This window comes from Nannospalax galili, unplaced genomic scaffold (assembly GCF_000622305.1).
Source record: "Nannospalax galili isolate Female #2095 unplaced genomic scaffold, S.galili_v1.0 scaffold410, whole genome shotgun sequence".
NCBI classification, from domain to species: domain Eukaryota; kingdom Metazoa; phylum Chordata; class Mammalia; order Rodentia; family Spalacidae; genus Nannospalax; species Nannospalax galili.
This window is the reverse complement of record NW_008329143.1, coordinates 142,430-151,100: the sequence shown is the minus strand read 5'-3', so window position 1 is coordinate 151,100 and position 8,671 is coordinate 142,430.

Here is an 8,671-nt window from a genome sequence, read left to right as displayed (position 1 = left end):
TATCATCTATCTATCTATCTATCTATCTATCATCAATCATCTATTTATCATCATGTATGTATGTATGTATGTATGTATATATGTATGTGCCCTCCTACATCAATTAGCAGCCAAGAAAATGAATCACAGACACGCCCACAGGCCAATCTGATGGAGGAAATTCCATCTTCTCAGGTGGCTCTAGTTTATGTCAAGTTGACAAAAAACTAACCAGCACAATGTGTGTGTGCCACCCAGCATGTGATGGTTAGAGGACAACTTGTGGAAGTGGGTTCTCAGGATTGGCGGCAAGTGCCCTTATGAGCTGAGCCATCTTGCCAGTCCTGATTCCATCTTAATACTTTCCATCTCTCGGCTTAGATTTCCTCTCCATTCCTACACATTGTCTATCTTTTCCACTAGATGTTTTATCATCTTAATCATGGTTCAACATTTACAGGCTCTCTCTATATCTGTTATCATTTGACCAGGACTGGCCTCTATTTACACTTTTATTGAATGTTGGACACTGAACTAAAGGGAATGAGATAAACAATATTTGTTTAGCCTTGTAACAGGCATGCTGGTTTTTGTTTTTTTTTTCATGCCGTTGATGTGAAGACTGAATGAAAGTAGTCAGGCATGGAGCTGCATTCTAGACTTTAAGTTCCTTCAATGGTGGTTGATGTCACTTGATTAGATTGGGACTTGGAATGCGGGATGCTGTGTCTCAGTACTCTACGCTGCCAGCTTGTACCACAGAAGGGGTCTCTCTTCATTTGCTTTCTTTTTCTGGTAGCAACTTCAATGCTTGTCCATTGGCATTGGGCTTGTCGTAGGGGTGGGGGTGTCTCTCTCTTTGCTGTCCAGCTCAGTCTCAAGCAACATTCCTCTTTCTCCTCCCATGGCAACCAAGCTCTGCCTTGTGTCTGTGTTTGCTCCTCTTATACAGGACAGTATTTGTCTCCCAGAGGTAGCTGCCTTGTGCTTGGTGTCTGTGTAGAATCCTGGGCTGCACAGAAAGGTTTCCCTTCCAACTCCAGACTGAGGAGTCTGCCTTCTGCCTCTTCCTCGGGGCTTTACCTTGGCTCTGGGGACAGGAGTTTGTTGTTCATTTTTGGCAGTGAAAGTCTATTACTTCATGTATGGAAATGCCTGTCCCTATCACGGCAGATACATCACTGACAAAGGCTCTTGATTTCCCATCCTGCCCCCATCTTCCTCCCAAGAATGAGCACCCAGGACAGGTTCATAAACTTGAGATGGTAGATGGAAATTTCTTTGTGTCTGGGGCTCTAGTTGTTCCGAATAGACACACCAGTTTTCCTTCTAAAAAAGTCATTAAAATGTCACCCGGCCCTGGGCAGGCCAAGGCAGAAGGATGATGAGTTGAGGCCAGCTTACGCTACATAGCCAGACTCTGTGACTGGTGTGAGGTGACAGCTCTTTCTCCCTTGCTCTGGCAGAGGCTAGGCTGCATGTGTGCCTGGCCTCTCTTTGGAAAGGCTAGTCCCTCTTTGGACTTCAGGTCCTTTATTTACATTATGACCTCAACTCCCCAAGGGTCTCAAAAACACAAGTTTGTAGATCATCTGACTTTTCTTGTAGTTTTCTTGATGGCATTCATCATTATAAGTGAAATAGAATTTGGAGGTTTTTAGTTAATGTGTGTACATACATATTACCAGATGATTGAAATGAGATGGCGGGATTAACTAGAAAGCACAAGAAAACACTTAGTGAAGGAACACAGGATTCTCCTCTCACTGGTCTCAGTAAGGCAGTAGGAATAGTTGGAAGAATGTTCACAGTGTTGATCTTGAATTCTGCTGAAGCCATGTCTGCATTTTGAGTCTTGATGTCTTTGAATTCAGTGCCTCCCCCTTCTCTAAGTTATCAGTTGGGAAGGCTGAGGCTCAGGGTCTCTTACTGCACAATGGCCAAAGACTGTAGAAGCTGAACTAGTAATGTGGAGCCTGTGGGGTTCTAAAGCAAGATTGGGAGCAGCCGCTGTACTTCAGGAATGAGCTAGAGCAAGAAAAAGATATTTTTTTCTTTGTAGACAGTGCCATTAAAAATCAGGTCACATTTTAATCTGGGTCTTGTTTTCTGTATTTAAAAAAAAATGTTTTACTGGGGTTGGAGAGATGGCTCAGCAGTTAAGAACACTGGTTGTTCTTGCAGAAGACCCGGGTTTGAATCCCAGAACCCACATGGTAGCTAAAAACTGTCCATAACTCCAGTTCCAGGGGATCCGATAGCCTCTTCTGTCCTCTGTGGGCATTGCACCACACGGGTACATTTACCTACATGCAGGCAATACACACATACACATAAAAATATTTATTATTATTATTTATTATTATTTTTATGTGTATGTGTGTATTGCCTGCATGTAGGTAAGTATACCCATGTCATGCAATGACTGCAGATGCCAGAAGAGGGTGTCAAATCCCCTGGGACTGGAGTCACAGATGCTTGTTAACCACCATGTGGGTACTAGGAATCAAACCTGGGTCCTCTGCAGGAGCAGCCAGTGATCTCAATGGCTGAGCCATCTCTACAGTCCCATGTAGAGATGGGACTTTTTTTTTTTTTTTAAGCTTCTCTCTCTTTTTTTTTTGTTGTAAGCACATTTTGCTTACATAATCCATGAAGGAAGCACAATATATGAAAATATATTAATATGTAAGACCATAAGGGAAAAACAGGGTTAGAAAATGGAAAGATTTCTTTTTCCACTTTATTTGTGAGTTATCTCCCTTTTTGGAGGCAGTTAGCATGTAATGTTCTTAGGCAGGTGGCCTATTGTATTTCTGAGCTAGAGTTCTGTTGCAAGTAAATAGAACATACAGAATATACATACAGAATATATGTACAGAATATACATACATACAGAATATACATATAGAGTATACACGCAGAGTATACACACAGAACATATATGCAGAATATACATGCATAGTATACACACAGAAGTATACATGGAGAGAGGATTTCACTAAACTTTTTCAATCTAAGATGCACACATTTTGCAAATTTTAATTTCTGAAATTAGACTTTATTTTACAGTTGATCATCTATCATAACTTAACTGGCATTTAAAAAAAGATTTTTTATTTTTTTAGTCATCTGTATGTGTATGTGTGTGTCTGTGTGAGTATATGCCACATGTGTGAAGGTGCAAATAGAGGCCAGAAAGGGCGTCACATCCTCTGGAACTGAAGTTATAGGTGGTTGTGAGTCACCCTATGTGGGTGCTGGAAACTGAACCTGGGTCTTCTGCAAGAGTGGCCAGTGCTCTTTTTTTTAACTTAAAAAAAACTTTATTGAGAATTTCATACAGGCATATAAGGTGTTTTGATCAAATCCATGTCCACTCTCTCCCCTCCAACTCCTCCCATATTTGCCCATCATTTTTTCTTACAACTTCATGTTCTTTCTTTCTTTCTTTCTTTCTTTCTTTCTTTCTTTCTTTCTTTCTTTCTTTCTTTCTTTCTCTCTCTCTTTCTCTCTCTCTTTCTTTCTTTCTTTCTTTCTTTCTTTCTTTCTTTCTTTCTTTCTTTTTTCAAATGGTTTTTTTTTCCTTTTTAATGGGGCTTTTTGCTACTCTAACATTTCCCCCTCTGAAGAGGTAACCCTAAAATCTTTTAGGGATTAGATAAGAGCTCCCAAATACTTTTGACGTTTTTGGCCTTTGGAACCTGGTACGTTGCTAAGAGTCCCAAGGACGTTTTGACTTTTAGCCAAGAAACTGGCTATTTTGCTTTGGAGTCTTTTTACCCTAACTGCCTAGCCAATTCCTACTTCCTATTCTTGTCACATCCTCCTCTGAAGGGGTTACCCAAATTGTCAATAGGGAATAGGGACGCAGACCACTCTGGCTGCTTCCATGCTGAACAGGGATACAGGGTGAGGCAATTGGAGTACCCCTTCAGAGGGTCTATCTAAAAGACTCCCAAATTGCATAACTCTTATCTGTAGGGAGAAAAGAAGGTCCTTGACTGGTGAATAGGGGATGTGAAGGAGAAGTAAAGGTTAGAGTAGTTAGCATTTTAAGTTCTAGACTGGGAACCAGAAAAAAGTCAGAACAGGGCAAATTTCAAATGTTCATATCAGAGTCCATTGGGACTTCTTGATGAGAACTTCCAAAACCATCCCTCTATTGGGTTCCTCCTCATTTTTCTTTTGTCTGCCAAGGCTGGACTTGAGAGTGATGGACTCAGAATTTGTTTTTAGGCACTTTAATAGCTGTTGGAGTGGCTAGAATCAGTGTCAGTTCCCACTCAAAGGCTTCTAGATAGGGGGAGAAAACAAATTTAACCATCATTTTAGAACCAAATCATCAATGAGAAATAATTGTCTAAATAACATTTTATATGGACTTAACTCTAATGTCTGGGAAGTATAATCCCTTGAACTCTTAAAGACATATACTGATGACTTTAATCTTTGGTTATACTTTCCTTTTGGGTGTTTAAGACCATACAGTTGGCCAAAATAAACCAATTTATTTTTGCTCTTCAGGTTGTTGGAGGATCTGTTCTTCAGGGGTCACATGGGCATGGGAGGAGCCCCTGGCTCCTTTCTTTTACCAGTTACATCTATGTGAAGGTAAGTCAAAGGCCCTACTTGATCATGGCTGGCTTCACTTGGAAGCATGGAGGAAATGTTTCCTCTGAGTTGACCCTCCTCTTTGTAGGCTGGACACTGGTTCAAGTCCATCTGGTGGGGTCTCCATGGCCTCCCTGAACAGGAGGACAGGTGGTTCATCACAGCTACAGGACATTTGGAGAGATGCTCCATAGTCCCCTGGAACTTGGTCTACCTCGAAGGGGCAAGGAGCAAAAGTTGTCCTTTAAGTCCCTCTGACCAGATTAGTATAGGCCTCAAAGTATGGCTATTAAACATACAAGAAGGTTAGTTCCACCAGTCTGATACTTTTAATTACCATGTGCTATGTAGATAAAGCTTGGGCAAAGACCAAACATTTTCAAGTAAACCTTTACTAGACATATATTTTATTCCTTAAACTATATCACCTTAGAAATTTTAAGATTATCTGTATATTATTTTTGTCTCATCCTTTATATATAACAAACCTACACAGACCTTCATCACTTGCTTAAGCTTTCTCATTTTTTCTATTTTGGAAATTATCTCCACTCCCATATCCTTTTAACATCTTTTACATTCTCATTTTCTTTTTTAATAATTATGAGACATATTAACATTAACAAATAAATTTTCCATCTGTTGTGAGAATTCTTTTCCTGGGGTTACTAAGCAATGCTTATCCCCTTTTAAGGTTCTAGTGTCAAATCAATGTTTGTATTAGTCAGGGTTCTCCAAAGAAACAGAACTGGCAGAATGAATATATATGTATAGAGATTTATCAGCTTAGCTCACAGGATAGAGTCCGAGTAGTCCAACAATGGCTGCACCACACTGGAGAGGCTGAGATCCGTAGTCGCTCAGTCCACAAGGCTGGATGTCTCAGTAGTCCCAATCTGGCGCTGGAAGTCTGAAGAATTCCAAAAGATCAGCTAGTCTTCAGTCTACAGCAGCAAGACGAACTCACCAGCGAGAGAGAAGGCAAGCAGCAAGAAGCCTGGCATTCTCCTCTGCCATGGCCTTTTATATGGGCTGCCATCAGAAGGTAACACTCACATTTACGGTGTGTCTTCCAGCTTCAGATGATCCAATCAAGAAGATCTCTCTCATTTCAGTTAATCCCAGATCCAGTCAAGTTGACACCCAGGATTAGCCATCACAATGTTTGATTGAAGTTTTCCTAGGGAACCAATGATTTACTGAGCTTACTTGCAGAGATGACTGAGAGGTTCCTGAGGTGTATGAGTGACCTGAGGGTATGCACACTGGAAAGCCTTTACCCAGGATGGATCAAGACTTCTCTTCCTACCCTTCCCCAGATTATATGCTTTAGTCCTCCCCAAATCCAGGAGACCATGTGTGATTAGGGCCAATTTACATACACTTGGCTGGGAAGAGTGGCTGGATACTCTGGTGAAGGTCCACTGACCCTGCTTACCCCTCCTTTAATGAAGGAGCACAACGGTCAACAAACCCAATTGTGATGATGTTCAGTAAGCAGGCACAGCTGAAACTGTGATGATGACAGTTTTTTCACAGAGAAGAGACTGCTGTACATCATCATCTTGTTAAAAGAACATGGAATTTAAAAGGATTTGGTGCTAGGATCCACAGATGAAGGAGAACATATGTCTTTTGTCTTCTGAGTCTGTGTTACTTCACTTAGTATAATGGTTTCTGGATCCATTAATTTACCTGCAAATTTCAATATTTCATCTTTCTTTACTGCTGAATAGAACTCCATTGTGTAACTATAGCATATTTGTGTTAACCACTCATCAGTTGAGGAAGACTTAGGTTGCTTCTGTCTTTTAGCTGTTGTGAAAAGAGCAAGAACAAACCTGGTTGTACAAGTGTCTCTACAATAGGATGAGTCCTTTGGGTATATGCCAAGGGGTGGTATACCTGGGTCATAGGGTAGATTCATTTTTAGTTTTTTAAGAGTTCTCCACACTGTTTTCCATAGAGGTTGCACGAGTTTGCAATCCCACCAGCAGTGAATGAGCGTTCCCCTTTCATCACATCCTCACCAGAATTTGGTATCATTTGTTCTCTTGATCCTAGTCAGTCTGATTGGAGTAAGGTGAAACCTCAGGGTGGTTTTAATTTGCATTTCCCTAATTATTAATGATGTTGAACAGTTTTTAAGATGTTTCTTAGCCATCTTTATTTCTTCCTTTGAGAACTCTCTGTTCAGATCTTTAGCCCATCTTTTAATTGGGTCATTTGGTTTCTCGATTCTTTGTTTTTTGAATTCTTTATATATTGTAGATGTTAAAGCTCTGTCAGATGTGTCACCGGTGGAGATTTTTTTCCACTCTGTGGGTTTTCTCTTCACTTTTTTGACTGTTTCTTTTGTTGTACAGAAACTTTTTAGTTTAATGAGGTCCCACTTGTTGATTGCTGACTGTAATTCCTGAGCAACTTCTGTCTTATTTAGAAAATCCTTTCTTTCATGTATATCTTGTAAGTTACTGCCAATATTTTCTTCTAATGGTTTCAGGGTTTCCAGTTTCACATTGAGGTCTTTGATCCATTTGGAGTTGACTTTTGTGCAAGGGGAAAGATAAGGATCTAGTTTCATTCGTCTACAGGTGGAGATCCAGTTTTGCTAACACCATTTGTTGAAGATGCTGTCTTTCCTCTATTATGTGTTCTTGGCACCTTTGTCAAATTTCAGGTGGCTGAAATTGGGTGTACTTGAGCTTGGGTCTTCAATGATGTTCCATTGATCTGTGTGTCTATTTTTGTGCCAGTATCATGCTGTTTTTATGACTATAGCTCTGTGGTGTACTTTGAGATCTGAAATAGTAATCCCCCCAGCATTGCTATTTGTGCTCAGGGTTGCTTTGGCTATCTGGGGTCTTTTGTGCTTCCATATGAATTTATGGATTTTTTTTTCTAATTCTGTGAAGTGTGTTGTGGGGATTTTGATTGGTATTGCATTGAATCTATATATTGCTTGTAGTCATTTTCACAATACTAATTCTTCAAATCCATGAGCATAGGATGTCCTTCCATCTCCTGGTGTCTTCCTCAATCTCTTTCTTTAACGATGTAAAATTTTCATTGTAAAGATCTTTGGTGTCTTTGGTCAGGTTTATTCCAATATATTTAATTTATTTATTTACTTTTGCAGCTATTGTGAATGGGAAGTTTTCCCTGTACTCATTCTCCAATTGCTTGTTTTTGGTATATAGAAAGGCTACTGATTTTTGTAGATTGATTTTATAACCTGCCACTATACTAAAAGTGTTGATCAGTTCTAGGAGTTTTCTGGTGGAACTTTTGGGATCTCTTAGGTATAGTATCATATCTTCTGCAAAAAGGAGACAGTTTGACCTCTTCTTTTCCAATTAGTACTCCTTTAATTTCTTTCTCTTGTCTTATTGCTATAGCAAGAGTTTCAAGCACTATGTTGAAAAGGAGTAGAGATAGTGGACATCCTTATCTGGTTCCCAATTTTAATGGGAATGCTTCCAATTTTTCTCCCTTTAGGAGGATGTTGGCTATGGGTTTGTTGTATACAGCTTTAATTATGTTGAGGTATATTCCCTCTAGTCCAATTCCTTTTAGAACTTTTATCATGAATTCATGTTGAATTTTATCAAAAGACTTTTTCTGCATCTATTGAGATGATGATGTGGTTTTTGTCTTTGAGTCCATTTATATGATTAAAGACATTTATTGACTTACGTATATTGAACCATCCCTGCATCTCTGGAATAAAGCCAACTTGATCATGGTGGATGATCCTTTTGATGTGTGTCTGTATGCGGTTTGCAAGTATTTTATTGAGAATTTTTGCACCTATGTTCATTAAGGATATGGGTCTATAGTTTTCTTTTTTGGTTATGTCTTTACCCGGTTTGGGTATTAGAGTGATGTTGGCCTCATAGATGGAATTTGGGAATTCTCCCTCCATTTCTATAATTTAAAATAATTTAAGTAGAATTGGTTGGAGGTCTTCTTTAAATGTCTGGGAGGATTCTGCTGTAAATCCATCTGGGCCTAGGCTTTTTTCAGTTCGGAGGAGTTTTTCTATTACTGTTTCAATTTCCTTATACGCTATGGGTCT